Raw genomic sequence first — 22658 nt, forward strand, 5'->3', positions numbered from 1 at the left:
TTCCCTGTATTATGAAATTGTGTATGATATTGACATGTCTTAGATTTATAGAAATAGTTATGGTACATATATATTTATTTGGCATTTATGTGTAAGAGTTATCTAATCTACCATTGTCAGATTACATAAGGTCACATTACTATCTATATGAGAATGAAAGAGATAAAGTCCACAGCTGACTCTTGACCCTTGTGACTAAAAATGGTCGCACGTACCAGGGGTCGTGTTCTAATTCTACAAGACGTGTATGACAGATTGATGGGTCTTTCAAGTCCCACATTGATTATTCTACATTTTCATTGCCTGCAATATTCCGTATTCCTAGGCAGAAATATCAAACATAGGAGGAAAGATATTTATGCTCCAATTGACTATTATTGGCATGTAGGGATGAAATTAGGAATTGGTGAAATTAGGAATTTTTGCTTGAGGGGACCACTTCTATTCTTAAAAGTTATATCTTAAAAAATGTTTAATAGTTATAAATACTAGCTGGTAACTTCATGTATATATATAAATACATTTAAAGATATATAATAAAATACATAATATAATTCCTATATATATAATTTAAATACTATTGATAGTTATTTTTATATTTTGTTAACTCTTTAAAAAATTTTGTAAAGATATTATTAAGTATAAAATGTAAATTGTCCATATTAAAAAAAAAAATTATGAAGCACTTTTTTTTTTTAACAATTCATTTATTCAAGACTCTTTGGTTTTTATACTTAATATCTCACTTGGATGAATATTTATGACGACATCCGACATTTGATTCTAAAATTAAGAAATAAAACTCTTTAAGAATAAATAATTTAGGACACATAACGCAAAATTGAAATTCTAATTTGGAATTTTAATTTGAGTTTCTCTCAGTTTCACCTATTATTATATCTATAGATTAAAAGATTTAAAAAAAATTATATCAATTAATAGTTTTTATTAATTCTAGCCTTTAAGCTGATTTAAAATATAAGAATTCCCTCAATGCTTTTTAGTGAAATTGTCAAATGTGTGACCATTTATTCTACAAGCCTTAAACCTACTTTATGGAAAAACCCTCAATGCTCTACTTCATTACAAGAATTGGATATGAACCAATAGAAATCTGAAATTTTAATTTTGAGAAATAAACAGCCTTTTTTTTCCCTTCTCTTATTTGGTCATGCAAAGGATATGCTTCAAAGTTCAAGCTTGTATGTTTTAAATTCTATCACAGATATTAAATAGTCAATACCACTCGTATATTGAATTCAAGAGTAGAAACATAAGAGAGTTTTATCATAAAATTTTGACAAATGTTATGTCTACAATATTTTCACAACAATTCTTAGGTGGTAAGTTGCTGTTAGTTTTAATTGAACTCATCATTGAAATAAATCCAGTAACAATAGCCAATAACAACCTAGATGCCTTATGAAAATGTTTACAACATAGCATTTCTGTAAAAAGTATTCACATTGAGAAAATATGCATGAGGTTTAATGTGATGGGAATTTGGAACTGCTTTAATTAATCGACAAGTATTTTAAATTGTTTCAAGCTTCAGCAAGTCAGCTCTAGAGTTGAGACCATGCACAGTTGCATGCATGAGTATTCTTAGGGGATGTGGTGAGACCATTTGAGTATTGATTTTCTAAACCACACCAAAAATGTTTATGAATTCATATTTTGTATGCATGCAACTGCTTTCGCAAATAAGGATAATAATTTGTTAGGAAAACTATTGGGGAACCAACTATCATCATCCTTAATCAAGCCCTAAAGCAGGGGATGGGTTGGAGTTTCTAAGTTGTACAAAAGGAAGCCTATTGATCAAGTGTCAAGACATTGATGGTTTTTTCTATTTCTTTTTTAAGTTTTAAATTCAAGAAATGCAAAGATGATTTATTTATATACATTCTTCTCACTTCCGAGGTACCATATTTTGTGTTTTTCTTGAATTGGAAATTGATCAAATTCTTCATTAGGATTAAGGTTGCGTTTGGCATTTTCTGTAGTTTTTTAACTATTTAGCTTATTTTTGCTACTATTCATCTTATTTTTGTTACTATTCATGAGTTTTATTGCACTTTTTGGTACAATTCATGAGTCCTTCTGTACTATTTCAGGTAACTTTTAGTTTTATCTATTGTACCTTCAGCAAAAAGTTTTTAATTTTAGCTAAATAAGCTATTCTCAAACACACTCTAAATATTACAAATTAAATATGTATTTAGTGTTGCATTATTTTTTCCAAAATAATAAAGAACAGTTTTCCTTTGTCGCTTACATAGTCATAGATCTAAATATCTAATTAAAAATGGTGTCGTGGTCAAGGGGTTTTGTTCTACATGGCCACATTCAATGTTCCTTTGTGACGTGCTTGATGGATTGACGGGTCTCGTAAGTAACACATGGCCACATTCATTATTCAATCCATCGTATTCCTATGAAGAAATTTCTAACATAGTTGGAAAAAAAAAAATCAGTGCTCAAATTGAATATTAACAATTTTTGTTTTTGCTAAATGGTACAATAGGGTGTTTTTTTTTTTTTTGTTTGGTGAAGACAGACTGAGTTTGATTTCACTGCTTAGGCACTCAGGAAAAAGCACATATTTATAATAATGTAGGCAAGAACAAAGTGGCTACAAGGACTTGAGGGATTATAGAAATATCTTCTTCTTTTTCTTTTTTTTTTCCTTTCCTTTTCTTTCCTATTTTCTTTTTTTTTTTCCCTCCACTTAATAAGGGACATTTGACAAAAAAAGAAAGAAAGAAAAAAACCAAAGGGAGGAGACTTCCCCAATTGACCTCATTCAATATTGGACATTTTTTTTTCAGACTCTTCCTATTTTTTATTTTTTATTTTTTATTGAAAGTGAACTATGATAAATTTTATAATAGATTGAATTATCTTATTATATCCTCTATGTTTGCAAATTTTTAAGAAAATCAAATATCGATAGTTATGTCATCAAGAAAATATCTAAATTCATGTTTTTGTAGTTTTAAACTATGCATAAGAAATAGGTTTATGGATCAAATAGTAAATAATATTAAATTTAAAAGAAATTTGACATGCATGTTAAGAAGATAAAGAACATTTAATCCAATTGTTAGATTTTTAAAATATGCAGTTGTGGGGTACAAGAATTCCATGTAAGGTAACCACACCACGTGTCATACCATGGCTGAGAATGACTATTATCCTGCCGAGGAGGTCATGCCCTCGGATTTTAAGATCACGTCATTAATACGTCATCAAAGGAGGCCTTACTGTATAGAAAGAGTTTTGGAAAAGGGGCTAACACTGACGTGACTGAAGAACTGGTGGTTGCCACCACATTTAATGCATCCCACCAAACCTCTTGACTACATTTATGTGGAGAAGACCCCTGAACAGTACCACCTTGACTGTCGTGACTCACAAGGGGATTAAGAAGGTGGCTGATGGGACGTGATCCTCTAGGGAGGGCTATATAATGTGAGGAAACCACTAGGGACAAGGGATCGGAAAAATGAGAGAAAAATATTGTAGCACCAGAAACAAGACTTGTAACCAAAAGAATAGGAGATATATATATATATATATATATATATATATATATATATATATATATATATATAAGATTTAGTCTCCTCGAACTATGTCGAGGACGGTTTACTTCGTGCAAAGCAATTTTGATTCTTGTTTTTCTTTTCACCTGGGCTCACCATTGCTATGTGATTCATTAGAGCTTAGTTTTTCAGGCCACTCTCTATAAATTTATTGTATTGGGCTTTTTGGGCCAAGGTTCTATTTCCCTTTAGGCTTGAGAACCAAATCCAGTTCTTACAGTAGTCATATTAATTTTTTAGTGAGTGTTTAACGCATTTTTCTTTAAACTAGTTTAGAAAGAAACTTTGTTCACCAATATTTTCCAAAGCTTCTAACCCTACTCAATTTTAGAACTTAGAAGTCAAATGCACGAAATACTATGTTCCATTGAATTTTCTTTTAGCAAGTAATTTTATAATTTGTTGAAGTGGGGGATTAAAAATAATAGAAAAAACGTGGTCATTCATCTAAAATGTTATAAAAAGTTATGGATCACTTATAGTAGATCATTTCATCATGTGGTAAAATTGTGTGAGATTGCAAATTGGGTGGGTCTTAAATTTATTGAAAAATATAGTTATTGTACATACCATTTATTTGGTTCTTATGTGTAAGAGAGTTATTGTTTTTTTTTTTTTTCCTTTGCTTATTAATTAGAAAAGGTGGAATAGTGGGAACAATTCACTTTCTACCATAATGAGTTAAACTCCCACTCTAAATAACCTTGTTAACTCTAGTTCTAATATTTTCCACGTCTCGAATCTAAGTGCTAAGATTAGATGGACGAGATGCTTGATCACTTAGCTCTTATAAATAATAAATAAATAAAAATGAAATCTTGGAAGCAGGTAAGTTCCGTGTGGGAGAGTTTTGGTTGAATTGCAAGAGATTGATGGACTTCTGACCAGCCCTTGTCAAATTACATGGGTCACTGTCAAGGCATAGACAACCCAAAACAATTTGTCGCTCACATAGGGCCAATTTGGTACTGTTATTTAAACAACAGTTTTCGTTATTTAAATACCACATGTATTTCCGGGAGCGTAATAATGTGCAAAGGTGGGGGGTCATGGCCTCCCCCAAAATTTTGAAAAAATATATAATTAGTTTAATGTTTTCAAAATTTATTCTAAAAAATAAGAATCCCCCCCCCCCCAAATATTATATTTAGTCCAATGATGCTCTTAAAAAAATAATTGGTCTAATAGTTATAGAGACGTAACTTTATTTTTTGCAATTCTATTTGTTATTGTAAATTGTGCTCTTATATCTGTTAAATATTTGATAAAGTTTGGCACCAAATATGTTTGAATCTATATCTTTTTCAACCCGTTATGTAGCAATTAACAAGTCATTGACTTATTAAAAAAATATTATTACTAAAACTACACATGAAATGTCTCTTTAGTTACCACATAAAGGGTTAAAGCAAAATAACTTCAAATATGTTTAGAGCCTAACTTATTCCTCCACGTTTTGGATCATTCATGTTTTTGAAAATTTCATTAGTTCAATTGAAATCTTTTTTTTTTTACTTACTTTAGTATAAAATTTGATAATTTGTATCGAAAATGAAACTTTTTTAAGAATTTCACTATAAAATGGTAAAAATGAATTTTATTTTATGAAAGATCGCCATCAACTATAATTTTGATTGAAAATACTAATCTTTTTTTTTTTTTTAGTGTGTGTATATATATAACTTATCAAATAAAAAAGTGTGTAGATAATAAAAAAAACGAGTGCATATATGTGTATGTGGAAGTTGTCTTGATAAATATATTAGTGCTGCAACTTGGCCCCCAAACAAAAATTCCTAGCTATGCCCTTGCGTGTTTCCATAGCACTTTTTCACCCACACATATTTCCACAACACTTAAAAAACTTTACTAAAAATCTTATACTAAACGGGCCATAGTCAGTGTTAAAAATAGTCCCACTTATAACAGTGAGTTGTGTTCTAATTCCACAAGACGTACACGACGAATTGAAGGGTTTGCAGTATCCACATGACCACATAATTCGTTTTTCTAAATTCTCATTGCCAATGATATTCCAATGAAATTGTGTATGAAATTGACGTGTCCTAGATTTATAAAAATAGTTATGGGACATATATATTTGTTTGGCTTTTATGTGTAAGAGTAATTTGATCTGCCATTATCAAATTACATAAGGTGACCTTACTATCTATGAGAATGAATGAGGCAAAGTCCACATCTAACCCTTGACCCTTGTGACTAAAAATGGTCCCACGTACAAGACGTGTATGACAAATCTCTCAAGTCCCACATTGATTATTCTACATTTTGATTGCCTACAATATTCCAATCCATCGTATTCCTAGGAAGAAATTTCAAACATAGGAGGAAAGATGTTTATGCTCCAATTGACTATTATCGGCATGTAGGGGTGAAATTAGGAATTTTTGCTTGAGGGGACAACGTCTATTTTTAAAAGTTATATCTTAAAAAATGTTTAATAGTTCTAAATATTAAAATATTTTTAAAAAATTATGTCAATTAATAGTTTTTATTAACTTTAGCCTTTAAGCTGTTTTAAAATATAAGAATTCCCTTAATACTTTTTAGTGAAATTGTCAAATGTGTGACCATTTATTCTACAAGCCTTAAACCTATTTTATGGAAAAACCCTCAATCCTCTATTTCATTACAAGAATTTGATATGAACCAATAGAAATCTGAAATTTTAATTTTGAGAATAAAAAGTCTTTCTTTTATTTTAAATTGTTTCTAGTTTCAGCAAGTCGGCTCTAGAGTTGAGATCGTGCACAGTTGCATGCATGAGTATTCTTAGGGGATGCATTGGCATGGTGAGACCATTTTAGTATTAATTTTCTAAACCACACCAAAAAAGATTATGAATTCATATTTGGTATGCATGCAACTGCTTTCGCAAATAAGGATAATAATTTATTAGGAACAATATAGGGAACCAACCAAGATTGTCAAAATCGGGATCTCACGTAAGATCGTGAGAGGTAGGTGGGATCGTGAATCATAATCAACAATAAAACTTTTTGAATGGTAGGTCCTACTAATTAAATTCATGACGGGACTCATCATTCATGTGAGAGGGGGGAGTACGTATTTATGGAACTCCGAGAGTACCTAATAATTTTTCATAGAAATATGACAATGGCGACAAGCCCTAGTCCTAAAATTTTCGTATATGCCATCATCAAATTAAAAGAATAATTAGGTCAATCTCATCATCATTTCAATTTTGCGCCATGTGTCCTAAATTATTTATTTTTAAAGAGTTTTATTTCTTAATTTTAGAATCAAATGTGATACCACATCATAAATATTCATTCAAGTGAGTTATTAAGTACAAAAACCAAAAAGTCTAGAATAAATGAATCGTAAATAAAAAAAAATCTTCACAATAATTTTTTTATTTAAAAAAATGGACAATTTACATTTTATACCCAATAATATCCTTACAAAATTTTTTAAAAAGTTAAGAAAATATAAAAATGACTATCAATAGTATTTAAATTATATATATAGAAATTATATTATGCATCTTATTGTTTATTTTTAAATGTATCCATGCATATGCATGGTGTTACAAGCTAGTACATAATAATATAAACAACACCGTTGTTTTGGGGGTAGAAACTAAATGTATCTTCCACTATAAAAGTTATAAACTAGTGAGGGGACAAAATTGTGAGCACTGAATAAGTTGGGCAACATTCAAGTATCGAAGCTAATAATGTCTTCCATTATAGAAGCTATAAGAAAGATATGGCATATATACATAATAACATAAACAACACCGTTGTTTTGGGGGTAGAAACTAAATGTATCTTCCACTATAAAAGTTATAAACCAGTGAAGGGACTGAATTGTGAGCACTGAATAAGTTGGGCAACATTTAAGTATCGAAGCTAATAAAGTCTTCCGTTATAGAAGCTATAAGAGCATCCACATTCATTTTTTCTAATTCTATCCTATTTTACCATTCAAAAAGTCACTTTATCAATTATACAATACAATTTTGCAACACCTCCACATCCAAACTTTTATTTTCCTATCCTACTCATTAAAATATTATTTCTACCCAATAAAATAATATATCAAACAATCACCATCATCTCCAATACAACACATTATTTATTTTTTCTTTCTATTCCAGAACCACAATCACTACCTCGGTTGCAATACACACACCTGACACCATCACCACCACCACCACTAGCGGTGACCCACACCTCAACACCAAAAAAAAAAAAAAAAAAAAACCACACCATGAACACAACAACACCACCTCCACCCTCTCTGTCAACACCAAAAAAAAACCCACAACCAAAACAACACAACCCCCAAAAAATCGCCACTCCCGATCCACCGTGATCCGTCGAACTTGAAACCAACCCACTCCAAGCCACGTGATCAATCGCCACTCCAAAACCCATTCCAAAAATCCAACCCAATCAATCCAAACCAACACCGATGCATGTCGCCGCCGTCAACCAGAGAGAGAGAAACCAAGCCACGTCGCCGCCGTTAGCCAGGCCGATCTGCCGTGGTGTGGTGTCTCGCCGTGGTGTGGTGTTTCTGGGTTTTGGGTTTGAAGACTGAAGAGAGAAGGAACAGATCAGAGAAATATGGGTTTTGGGTCTGAAGACTGAAGAGAGAAGGAACAGATCAGAGAAATAACGGGAGAGAGAGAGAGAGAAAGGAGAGAGAAAGAATAGGAGTTGTTTAATAAAAAGGAGGAGAGAGAGAATTAAATAATACTATTTTCATTTACCATTCAGCTACAGTGCATTCTACATTTAGAATTACACTGTAGCTGAATTGCAAAAAAATTTGCAATTGTTGGGTTTTACCATAATCGATGGAGTGCTGTTTTTGGGCTTCAATTGCAAATTGAGCTTACATTTGCCATATGCCCTATTCAATGCGGATGCTCTAAGAAAGATATGGCATATACTCATATATGAGTATAGAATAAGTTTGATAAAATTCAACATTTCTCTTTCAAGAATCGTGTTTGACAAGCCCTTTTCATTCGCTTTGGGAACTGCTAGAAGTGCTGCCTTTGGTTCAGTCCAAATAGACACGATCGATCTACATTCAAGAGTTATGTGCATAAAAATCACCCTAAGATTTTGGTTAGATTTGTAAAATAATACTTTTAATATTATTTATTTACTTAAATTGGCATTGCCCTGCAATTATTTGGAAACTTGGCTTCTTTTTTAAAATTGTATTTTGGAGACCCGATTTCAACTGATTTTAATGTATTTTAACTTTTAAGTGTAATTTTGTTTTAGCAGAATATTTTAATACTTTAAGCGTGTTCACTTAATCTCAAATACTTTGGACTTCCCCTAATCTCTTCAAAGTTTGTTGCTGGATAAATTAAATTGGTCAGCTTCAAAGTTGTCGCTGGAAGAGTGCAACTAATTCAATCAATGCTATGTGGCATTCGAGTTTCATAGACAAGTTCCTTCATTTTTGGTCAATTTCGGTCCAATTCATTCCAATTTTGGTTCACTTCAATCCACTTCCGTCCACTTCGTTCTAATTCACAGCTGACCATTCATTGGTTTTTTTCTTGAATTGGAAAATGATCAATTTATTCATTAAAATTAAGCAACCAAATTTGGTAAGGATGGAGTCTAAAATCCATGTTTTACACCATCCAATAAGAGATTGCCACATCAGCATTTTACTTAAAATTCAATACATTCTACAACATCTAATAATATCTCAATAACTCCTAATTTGGTTGGATTTATATATGGGTATTAGAATTGATTGGGTGTGATTGTACTTATTCTTAAATATATGATAAGATGATGTGATATGTTGAAATTGGAAGGGTAAAACATGAGTTTTACACTATAGCCTTACAAAAATTAATCTTTAAAATTAATTATTAGAAATTTAAATATACATCTAATGTTGCTTTATTCAAATTTTAAAATAACGTTATAATGTGTATACTGTTAAATTCATAAAATATAATGTGAAATGAACTCTCCCTTTTTATTTAAGTATACTTCAAAAGATATTATTTGAAAAGCCAAAAAAAAGAAGAAGGGATCTCTTTAAACATAAAAAGGCTCTCATTACAAGATCTATAAGCAACTATTGGATGCTTCTTAATAACCTTGATGGTATGATCTTGCCTAAACTTATCGCTTTTTTTGTTTGTAATCATCAAATTTTGGGTGACAAACATATGATTTAGTGCTAAAATTTACAGTGACAAAGGAATTAATCATCAACAAACTAGAAGCCTTGTTGGCTAGCTCTTGGTGCTATCTGAGGCTCCAAGATGTAACACTGCTTTGTAAAAAGGAAAGCAAACAAAAGAAAGAAGACAACAATTTTAATGTGGTTTGGCCATAAAAGCCCACATCCACAAAGTCTCTATTACTTTCCTTTTTTCAGTGAAAAAAAAATCTGTTATAAAGCTTTGTTTATATATACAACTTTGGGGAATATAATCCCTATACTAAGTCAATCTATATTCATGAAGGCGAGGTCTCCATCCGGACGAATCATTAACGTACTTCACCCCACTGTATACTCCACTAGATCAAGTATTGATGTAGACTAGGGACGACTCCACACTTAATTGGCCAGAAATGCTAAAAGGAGACCCAGATAAGCGATCCAAGGAAAAATATTGCCAATTCCATTGTGACCACGAACACGAAACCTCCAAATGCTACGAGATGAAAAGTCAAATCAAAGTCCTTATTAGAAAGGGGAAGTTGTAGCAATTTTCAAAGGTGGACCTGGGATACAACCTTTACAAGGACCAAAGCAACTAGGTAGAGTAGAAGAGCGGCCTAGAGCAACCTTTGGAGAGATAAGAATGATCACATGAGGCATTGCAAGATTGATGGCAGAGTGGAAGAGTGACTTAGAGCACCCATTGAAGACCAAAGATAGATGGTAGAACCGATGGAGGAACTGGAATATGTCACTTTGGACAATAACCACCCGACAAGAGACACTTGACGAGTAGAAGCTACCTTACCCTTGGAACGCCAAACACTTTACTATCGGTAGTTTACTCATTCAACCATGTTTACATTTATTTTGCTTGCATTTCCTTTTCATACACTGCTTATAAGTGTCATGTTTTGATGCAACTTATAGTATGATGTTATTTGATTATTTGAGACTTAACTTACTTCTTGTGAGCTTACCATTTGAATAAAAACATTTTCTCCACTTCTAATGCTTGGGTAGAAGGAACCGAACAACCAAAGTCGTCTATGGGTGGATGGTCTAAACACAAAAGTCGCCTATGTGTGGACGAATGTCCAAAGCCGCCTATGGGTGGACAAACGACCAAAGTCCCCTATGGGTGGACGGTCTAAACAAAGGTCGCCTATGGGTGGACGGTCTAAACACAAAGTCACCTACGGGTGGACGATCTAAACACAAAGTCACCTACGGGTAGACGTACAACCAAAGTTTCCAATGGATGGACGGTCTAACACAAAGTCGCTTACGGGTGGACGGACGACCAAAGTCGCCTATGGGTGGATGGTTCAAACACAAAGTCACCTACACGTGGACAGAAGACCAAAGTCACCTACGGGTAGACGAACGACTAAAGTTGCCTACGGGTGGATGGTCTAAATACAAAGTCGCCTATAGGTGGACGGATGACCAAAATTGCCTACGGGTAGAGGATCCAAACACAAAGTCACCTACGGGTGGATGGACGACCAAAGTTGCCTACAGGTGGACGATCTAAACATAAAATAAAGGTGTACATGATCATTGGCAAGATAATCAATCACCTTATGAAGCCACTAGAGGCGTTACAAGAGCCATTGAAACGACCATTGATGCCTTCCAATGGTTAGAGAAGTCGGAGATCTACATATATCATCTCAAAACTTAAAAAAAAAAAAAGCACATTGGCTGGCACCACGACGGTGACTAGAAGGAGAGAAACATCAGTTATTTTCTTGTAGGTCTCAGACTCATTCGCGTCGGATTCTGCCTGGATAAACCTATCAACTAACGAATTTGACTTCATCACCTTCCATACTCCAATCGCGTCCGTAAAGACGATGGCAGGAATAGGGGGGCAACTAAAGAGGAAAAAACTCACCCTCATCCATCATATAGCAAAAGAGGAAAAGTTTAGCATCGTCCATCTAGCCAGCAACGTCCATATAATGAATGACTGCAACATACATTAAATGAGTTTCCCATAAATAACATAAGATAGGTAAAAGCATAACCAACGAACCAACAAGCAATAGACCATTGAAGTCTATAACGCCTCCACATTCATTACTGATGAATGTTAATTTATCAAGATTATCTATCTCTCGACGGACAAATTAAATGCTATTCAATGCAAGGCGTAACGTACAAACATCAATGACGGACAAAGCCATAAAAGACATTCAATGCCCTAAGCAGCCAAGGAGTAATAAACAGGCACCAACGGACGAATAGCCGTTGGCAGAAAATAAAAACCAGCCATTAATACCAACAGCTTCATATCTCATAAATGAAGATATTTATTCAGACAATGAAGACAAAGGCTATAAAATCCCACACAAACCAAAGGCAAAGAGGTACACAACTCTCATCCCAAAAAAACTATTTCCAAGTTGAATTCTCTTGCCATATACTACAATTGAATTTCATTCTAACTTAATCATTGGAGGGTGTTTGGCAAATACCACACCAGTGTATCCATAATTCTCTATTTCATATCTTATTGCAAGTTCGTCTTTGGACGAATCCAATGCTTTCGTCCATCTATATTGACAAGGAGTTCAACTGATAATTTTCATCACCAAAAGCTATAAAGCCAGAAAAGAACAGCAACAAAAGGTTCGTCTCTGGACGAAGTCAGCGCCTTCGTCTATCTATATTGATGAGGAGTTCAATTGACGATTTTTTGGCATCATTAGTGTATATAAATTTTGTCCCTCTAAAGTCAAATCCTGGCTCTACTACTGCTAGGGATATAAGGCTTTAGTCATCAGACCATCATCACAAGATATTTAAAAAGTAATTGCAACAAGAGAAACAGTAAAATAAAAAGGTACAAAGTTTTCTTTAGCAAATACCTAGTGTATCTTCCACTATAAAAGCTATAAACCAGTGAGGGGAGAGAATTGTGAACACTGAATAAGTTGGGCAACATTCAAGTATCGAATCTAATAATGTCTTCCATTACATAAGCTATAAGATATACTCATATGTGAGTATAGAATAAGTTTGATAAAATTCAACATTTTTCCTTCAAGAATCGTGTTTGACAAGCTCGTTTCATTCACTTTGGGAACTTCTAAATGTCCTGCCTTTGGTTCAATCCGAAGAGACGCATCTAAATTCAAGCTTGGGGATCATGGCTAGAGACGCATCTAAATTCAATCATGATCGTAAGTTCGTAACAAACTTTTGGGGATTATGGTCAGTCTGATTGTCTTTAATTAATAAGACCGTGTAATAGACGCTAGATGGTGGCCCTGTCAACTTTATAAATAATATGACCATGTGATGATTATTACGAGCATTAGTATTGGACTAGCTACTAACTTTTAAAATAATAATAATAACTACCACAACCCATGATCAGATTGGAACCCACCAAGCCAATCACCACAACCCGATCAATGACCCACTATCACAATCTGATCAACCCAACCCACCACCACAACCCAATTAGAGAGAGGAGAGGAGAAGAAAAAAAATGAGAGTCAAAGAGAGGAGAGAGAGGGAAGAAAACAAATAGCATCACTCTTTGAATGGAAGGAATTTTTTTGCTCTTTGGTATGCTACAATAGCATTTTAGGTGTTTTAGCACACCCAATACTAATGCTCTTAACTTTAGGTAATATCATTATATTTTCGATTATATTGTTTAATTAGAGTTGCCAATTTTTGGCAATCAATATGGAGCGGGCTAGCTGATTGTACAATGGTTGTGTTCAAGGGAAATTATTTTTGCTGGTCGCTTTTTGAATGATTGGTTGAAGTTGAAACCCAAGAGTGAATCTTTTTGTTTTTCTTTTTCATTTTCTATTTTTGGGATGAACCCATGTTTGAAAAATCTTTTTATTTTTATTGAACACTATCTAATCGAGCATTCCCATCCATCCGGGGAGCTAAAAATGCAAAATAGCTCTCATTATTTACAAAAATGCACAAAACACATTTCACATTTGGGAATGGAAAAATTTTACATCCTGCTACAGTTTGATCTATAGCAAGATGTGTGGGTTAAGATTGGGGCGGAGCCAAAATTTTAGTTCAACTGTAATAAGTAAAAATTTACTAATTCAACTATTGTGAAAATTATTGTGTTTTTTACCATTTAAATAAATTAAATAAAAAATAAAAGGCAAAAGTGTTATGAGTCTGTGACAGTATATTAGTAAGAAAGTGAAAAAGTGGGACAAGCTAAAGCTAAAATTTCTTTTGACTTGTTAACTTTGCTGTGTCGAGATCAAAAATAAAAAGATTTTGATATGTCAGGTAACTCCTTGCTCTCTTTGTTACAGTGCCATGTTCTTTGCTTTTTTTAAGGAAGGCTGTGTCAATTTTTTGTTCTTTTTACTGAGTGTTGTTTTGTTTTGTTTTTCCTATGTTAATGAATCAGAGGGGGCAAACTTTTCTCGTAGCCTATAGCTGGAAAGTTTCAGAGGAGTCAGGGGGGCAGTTGCCCTCTTTGGACCCCCCTGGCTCCCGCCCCTTGAGATCATGGTTTTTTTTTTTTTTGATACTCATGTTAAGCATAGGAAAACTAGCATCCTGTACAAAGATATACAGATTAAAAAAAAAAAAGGAAAATAAACGACTATGTCGTACAGTTGATTGAGTTCATACGACATGTCAGTTAACAACTATCTTATAAGTGTTCGAATATATTACAAGTCGTTGGTTCTGGTTTTTTGCTAATGTGTTGTCGTTTTGCATGAAGTCAGTTACTTAATTAGCCACGTGTACGAATTAGATTGGTTCATGTTTCATCCTAGGTATGGCAAAGTAGCTTTTTCACATCCATGTTTGAGAACTCTATACAATTTAAGCAGCAGGTGCTTTAATAATTCAATGAGCTCTCTGGCCTGACCATGAATCCATCAAAAATTGAGGTTTTATTCAGTTCCAGGAGAGATCAAACAGAAAAAAATAAGCATTCAAAACTTCAAAGAATGTTCTCTTCATGTCAAATATTTTGGCATTCCCCTCATCTCTTATTCAAAGGTTATTTTTGGATAAAATTGCTGCAAGGATTAATAAATCATTGTTCCTAGAAATGCTTTTATTCTATAAGCTGGAAAGGAGATTTACTTACTGTGGCTTCGGCAAAAACCAGATGGAGTGTAGAAATCATTTATTTTTCTAATGCTCCTCTAAGAGGTTATGGAAGCTGGTTTCTTGGCTGTGTTTGAGGCAGTGTGTAACCTTAGCCTTTGATTGGGATGAAGTTATCAAATAGTATATTGGGCAGCTGAATGGTAAAATTTCTTCTTGGCTTAATAATATTCTCTTATTCATACAAAAAAGAAAAATGATAGTCCTTAAGCTTCTCATATTGAATAAAGCACAAGAAATAAGAAATACAAGAGAAACTAATACATGATTGCTAAAAGAAACAGCAGAGGCGCTACAAGTCTGATTATTTTGCTCCAAAATTATACAAAATCAAAACCTCAGCAAGCCATGATGGCACTTCCAGATAGAGTCATCGGCCCTCTCTACCTACAATGAAGGAAGAAAATTATCTCTCTAAATGGTTGAGTTGAGAGAAATCATTTCAATGTATGGGAAGAAAATGTTAGACAGTTAAGATTACAAACAAAATAGATCGATGTTATGTGGGGAATGAGGTTTTCCCATAAAAAGTGAGGAATTGAGAAAAAAAAAATTGCCTGCCAAAGCTTAAAGCAAGTGTCCATTTTAGTATTGCTACCTAGAGGATTCATTATAATACAAGAAGGGTCAGTTGTCAAATCCCAAACTCAATAAATATTTTTGTTGTAATTGTTATCCAATTAAACGTTAGATAGTTAAATCTTGAGATTACAAACAAGAAAACCATTCCCAGTAAATTAGTTAAACCTTGTAGCCATTAAATTTCCTTGGAGTAATTTAAGCCTATGTCTACATGTAACTCATCAAAGGCTTCTCCAACAAAAGTACCAAGTAGTGCAAGTCCAATGCCAAAAATCTTAACCACTCCAATGGTGGAAATCACCAAATCAAAAATAGCTTAAAGGCCCTTTTGGGGAAAAAAAAAATTATAATAATAATTGGTTTTGAACAAAAAAAAATTTGAAGGGTAAGAAAAAGGATTTTTTCTAATCATAGAAAACATTTAGACTCATTCCAAATCATAAGAACAGTACAATAATCATGTTATCAAATTTCCGACATCTATATTTTCAATATTGCAAATAAAAGGAAATAATGTGACAGCCACATGGCATTGTGCTGGCTATATGATCCCCCCCCCCCCCTCCCCCACCCCATAGGTTTGTAGTGGGTATTAGAGCAACTACTGTGTCATAAAACATTTACCTATAAGTTGAAGTCTTTCTTGGTGTATTCTAGGTCCGAGGAACTTTTCTCTAATCAAATGTAGCTGAGCTACAACATCATTTGTCCTTGTTTCCATATCTTCTTTTTCCAAACGAAGAGTAGGATCCACAATGTCAGTGGCTCATTCTGGTAAAACTCCTTTTACAAAATCATGAAGGTTCAAGTTATCATTGAACATGTTATTTGTGGGTCTCTTCCATGTGAATGTCTCCAGCAATAGTATACCATAACTATAAATATCACCATTGGTTGACACCTCGTTTCCGGTACCATATTTTGCAATTACACACAACATTTATAATGTGATTGATCTAGCTTCATATTAAATGTTAAGAATATAAAGTGAGAGAGAGAAAGACTGAATAGTTTATATATTGATGTATATTCTGTGTGTATAACACTGTACAATAGAGAGCTTTATATAGACAGTATGTGTGAAGTACAAATAATAAGAGTACACTATAAGTACAGTATACAGAGCTAAGCCTGATGGGTTAGGCTAGACCAAGCTATATACTAACGTTAAAAAATGGGAAATATATAATCTCACAAATTGCAAAGGAGCATATAACAAGAAAATGGTTATGCAAAGCGGAAAGTTTTTTTTTTAAGAAATGCTCTATCTTCTACAAGACATTCTTCTTTGAGTTATATTTCATCCTTGAAAATACATTAAGAAATATTGTGAAAAGCTCAAAATTTAAAGTTAAGAAATGGTAAAGTTATTTACCTGGAGGAGCATAACTAATTGTCCCTCTTAATTCGATAGAGCTTGATTGATTAGTGAAACAGTCTTGGGTCGCCTCAAGAAGGAACCTTGTCAAGCAAAAGTCCCCCACATGTCCCATCATTTCATCTTCGAGAAGCACATTGCTAGACTTGAGGTCGCAATGAACAATTGGTGTGTGGCAATGATGATGAAGATATTCCAATGCATTTGCAACATCAATGGCAATATTAAGTCTTTGAAGAAGATTCAAATTCCTTTGTTCCATAGGAGACTCATTTGTTCTTGAAATTGGATGCAACCACTCATCTTGGTTGCCATTACTCATGAACTCATATACCAATGCTTTGAAATCGTGACCTTGATAGTCAACACCTGAACATGTTTAAGTACGTTTTCAAGATTTCGATGTCTAATATTTCACAAAGCCTCACATTCAGAAATGAAACTCTTGGCAGCTCCATGGTGTAAAAGATCGAGCACCCTGACAGCAAATATATGTCTATCTTGATCAAGATTTCCTCTATGCACAGATTCAAAACTTCAATTAAATTAGTAGAGGAAAGGCATTTGTAGCTTTTAGGAGACTTTGGTAAGATACATTCAAAAGTAAATTTTGTGAATTATTTAAAGTACTTTCTCTTCTCTTTCTTTTGAAAGAGAAGAGAAGTAGAAATGAAACCACCAAAGTTACTCCAAAAATTCCAGAAAGTATAGAGACAATTAGCTTCAAGGAATGAGTCAATTTCCTCTTCTTGGATTTATTGTATTTGCATACAGGAAGCTTGAACTTTGGCACTCCTCCACATAGCTCAGTATTTCCCTTAATTGAAGTTGCACTTGTGTTCCTAACAACTTCCTCTATTGGTACCTCACCCTTAAAATGGTTATAAGACAAATTCAATAACGGCAAGAAGATAAAGCTCTCCAAAAATTTTGGAATATTATCAAAGAAATTGTTTTTAGAAAGATCTAAAATTTGAAGGCTCCTTAATGATTCCAAAGATGAAGGAATGACCCCTTGGAAGAAGTTTCTTCTCATTGCAAGAATTTAAAGTTTTACACAACTACCAATATTCCCAGGAATTTTACCAAATATCATGTTTTCAGTAATTTTCAACTCTTGTAGATTTATGAAATTTCCTACTTCTATGGGAAGGACACTAGTAAATTTATTGGCTGACAAATCCAGAAAAATTATTGAGAATGAGAGACTAAAGACTTGATATGATATGGTACCATTGAGATTGTTACTTGCAAGATTCATATCAATCATATTTTGACACTTGCCAAGACTCAAAGGGATGCTTCCTTGAAGATTATTATCGTCTAAATGCAAGTTTATCAAAAGAGTTAAATTTCCAAGAGAGAAAGGAATGTTACCAAAGAAATTATTTTGAGATAAAGCCAAATATTGTAACCTTCGAAGTTTTCTAATTTTAGAAGGAATATTACCTAATAATTTAGTATTCCACATCTCTAGCATCTCCAAATTGATCAGATTTCCTATCCCAAGGTGAATGTTCCCATATATTTTATTATTATGTAGACTCTATATGGTGAGAGTAGTTGAGAAATTGACAATGCACTTGGGCAACTCTCTCCCAACGTTATTTGCTTGTATCTGCTCTCCCTTGAGATATGTGGTATTTGTCAAAGAACAGAGAAAGCTGAAGTCATTTGCCCCTCCATTTCCAAGCTTTTTGTAGGCCATGACAAGAGTTGAAACTTTGTTTAAATTCTCCAAAGAAGGAGCTTTTCCTCTTAGTTTATGTCCAAAAAATTCAAGTATTTTTAGATTTGAAGCATTAGATATTGAAATAGGGATAGGTCCAGTAAATTGGTTGTTGATAATGCTTAATAGTTCAATATTTGGTAGGGTGATACCTATATCTGATGGAAGATGCCCTTGGATTTGGTTGACTACTACATCAAACGTTTTTTAAGAAGACAAATTGAAGATTGAGGGATGAATTCTTCTAGAAAACCTATTTACACCAAAAAAATGTAAGTTTCGTCAGTTGGCCAAAAGAAGTAGGGATACTCCCACCCAAGTTATTATAAATTGTACCATACATTTCTAGAGAGGATAAGTTGCCGAAAGAAGGTGGGATACTTCATGTCAAATTGTTTTTTTCAAAAGAAAAGAATTGGAGATTTGACAAAGTGCCAAGAGTTGCAGGGATTTCCCTATCCAAAAGGTTGCAACCAAAATTAATGTATTTGAGGTTGGTGCATTGGGATAAATTTCTTGGAATTTTTCCACTAAGTGTGTTATTGTACAAATGTAGAATTTGCAATTTGCGTAAAAAGTCAATTTCTGAAGGAAATTCATTATGAAAGCTGTTGTTTGAGTGTTAAATTCTTCAAAAAACTTAAATTACCAACATGTGGTGATATAGAGCCTACCAGTTTCGAAAATGGAAAATTCAACACAGTGACCCTCTGATGTCAGGGACCACAGGTGACCCCTCACCATTGACAAAAATGGATGCTGTCATTCCAAGAGCTCATAATCTGGAGAGGATCATCAGTGATCTTGGCTTTGAACTCAAGCAACGCTAACCGTTCTGTCCCATTATTCCCGCCAACAACAGAGGTGACTAACAAGCCACACCACAAGACAAGAAGGATAAAAGCATGCATGTAAAAAGATGAGGATGATGAAGCTGAACTCATGTCGTAAAGCCCCATTCCCAGTCACGTAGCTTGGTACAAACTGTAAGTGCACAATGGCACCTGGACCCAACGACAATTATGGGCTTAGGCCCAATGAGTCTTAAACAATAAAATTTGTAGAGTGTGGGCTTGAAACCTAGGTTAGAGGTGTTGAGAACTAGATAACAGGTTAAGGTAAGCAAACACTTGTAAATAACAAATGATAATCACAATTAGGCCTCCTCGGACACAAGCCGAGGACTACCTCAATATTATTTCTCTTTCTTTCTCTCTTGAAGATTACAATTCGTAATTTTCTCCTTTATTCCTCACCGATCTCCCTTCCTTTGGCCTTCACCCCTCATTAAATACTTCTTCCTCCAATGCTTTGTCCACGTGTTGCTCGAATTCTCTCCCTCTTAGATATTTCTTCCCTTAGTGCCTTTGAATAGTAACCAGAAATTTCAGTTCTACTGTTCAGGAGTCACCTCCTCATTAATGCGGCTAGGAAGGTAGGTGCAGAGTCTTTAATATGGAGGTAGCAGCCTTTGCTTATGATATTTTCCTAACACCGGTGTGTCTACAACATTCAGGGGTTCCCCCTTTTAACCAATAGTCTTTCCAGAATTGTGCCTTGACCTTCATAGTGAAGCTCCAAGTTCTCTTGGGTCCGTCCGAGGAGAAACTTACTCTCAGACATGTCCTCGGACCCTCGGCATATGGGCCAATTTGTAGTACTAGCAAATCCTTAGCTCAAGAACAGATCGGCCCACTTTAATAGAGCCCAAAGGCCCAAAGGCCTGCTTGGGTCTTTTTACTCCCCACACAAACTCTTTTATGTTTTTTGCTAAGAGCCACAATTGGGTGTCTTTTGTGAAAACAGTCTAGGTTTGATTTCGCTGCTTTGGTACTCAGGGAAAAGCACATATTTATAATAAGGGACTTGAGGGATTACAGAAATATCTTCTTCTTTTTTCTACCTATTTTCTTTTTTTCCCCTCCACTTAATAAGGGGCATTTGACAATAAAACAAAAGGTAGGAAACTTCCCCTGTCGACCTCATTCAATATTAGACAAATGTTTTTTTTTTTTTTTTCAAACTCTTCCTTCTTTTTTTTCTTTTTTGGAAAGTGAATTATGATAAATTTGCGTTAAATTGAATTTTCTTATTATATCCTTTATATTTGCAAAATTTTAAGAAAATCAAATATCGATTATCATGTCATCAAGTAAATATCTAAATTAATATTTTTGTAGTTTTAAATTATGTATAAAAAATAAGTTTATAGATCAAATAATAAATAATATTAAATTTGAATGAAGTTTAACATATATGTTAAGAACATAAAGAACATTTAATTCAATTGTTAGATTTTCAAAATATGCAGTTATGTTAATTTTTTAGTGAGAGTTTAAACCATTTTTCTCTAAACTAGTTTGAAAAGAAACTTTGTCCATCAATATTTATCAAAACTTGTAACCCTACTCAATTTTAGAACTAAGAAGTCAAATGTACGAAATACTATGTTCCACTGAATTTTCTTTTTACAGGTAATTTTATAATTTGTTGTAGTGGAGGATTAAAAATAATAGAAAAATCGTGGTCATTCATCTTAAATGTTATAAAAAGTGATGGATCACTTGTAGTAGATCATTTCATCATGTGGTAAAATTGTGTGAGATTGCAAATTGGGTGGGTCTTAAATTTACTGAAAAATATAGTTATTGTACATACGATTTATTTGGTTTTTATGTGTAAGAGAGTTTTTTTTTTCCTTTGCTTATTAAGAAAAGGTGGAATAGTGGGAACAATTCACACCACCACATATTCATTGCCAATGATATTCCAATGAATCCAATACATCGTATTAAGAAATTTCTAACGTAGCAGGAAAAAAAATGATGCTTCAATTCTAAAGCAATTATCATTTTGATTTTTTTTTAATAGGAATAGATTTGAATTCTGAATATTTTAATTGAAAATAACAAAAGATTCTAAAAAGTGGTGAATTTTATTTTCATAGCATTGTGACTCAAAATTACGTGATGTTCAAAAAATAAGAAAATAATATAGACTACATGATACTAATTGTAGTATTTTAGACCTAATTTCATCCCTAATATATTGGGTGCTCTTCTGTGAAAACAGAGGGTTTGATTTCATTGCTTAAGTGCTCAAATTAAAGCACATGTATAATTAAGAAGGTAGCGAAGGACAAACCACTTGGGAACTTGAGTGATGTGGTACACATCATACCTAATCCAAAAGATTAGGAGGACTGGATGGATTATAGTGATTTCTTTCTTTTCATGTTTTCTTCTTCTTCTCTTGACAAGGGACATTTGATTATAAAACAAAGTGGATGAGCCTTCCTATCTACCTCGTTCAATATTTTCTAAAGCTTGTAACCCTGCTCAATTCTAAAAGTCAAACATACCAAATGTGAGGTTGACACTAATTTTTATAACTTGTTAAAGTAGTTAATTGTAAATAGTAAAAAAAAGTGGTAATTTTATGTAAAAAGTGGATAAAAAGTATCTATCACTCATAGTGTACAGGTTCCCTATACTGCAAAATTGTGTATGAAATTGATGCGTCTTAGATTTATAGAAATAGTTATGGGACATATATATTTATTTGGCTTTTATGTGTAAGAGTAATCTGATCCGCCATCGTCAGATTACACAAGGTCACCTTACTAACTATGAAATTGAATGAAGCAAAGTGCACAATTGACCCTTGACCCTTGTGACTAAAAATGGTCCCACGTACATGGGGTTGTGTTCTAATTCTACAAGACGTGCATGACGGATTGACGGGTCTCTCAAGTCCCACATTGATTATTCTACATTTTCATTGCCTACAATAGGAGGAAGAAATTTCTAACATAGGAGGAAAGTTATTAATGCTCCAATTGATTATTATCGGCAGATGGGGGAAGTCAGGAATTTTTACTTGTGTGACAACTCTTAATTTAAAAGCTATATCTTAAAAAATGTTTAATAGTTATAAATATTATAAAGGATTTCTAAAAACTTTTGAGCCCTCATAATCTTGATTGTAATTCCACGTCTATCGGCAGGGACAAAAATTAAGCAGAAGTGGAGGC

General features: G+C 33.5%; 1 pseudogene; it reads right to left on the reverse strand.

Moving 5' to 3' along the window:
• Positions 1-16119: 16119 nt before the first annotated feature.
• On the reverse strand, positions 16120-19584 carry LOC142616845 (uncharacterized; annotated as a pseudogene).
• Positions 19585-22658: the final 3074 nt, after the last annotated feature.

Source organism: Castanea sativa, chromosome 11 (assembly GCF_040712315.1).
Source record: "Castanea sativa cultivar Marrone di Chiusa Pesio chromosome 11, ASM4071231v1".
In the NCBI taxonomy this organism is placed as follows: domain Eukaryota; kingdom Viridiplantae; phylum Streptophyta; class Magnoliopsida; order Fagales; family Fagaceae; genus Castanea; species Castanea sativa.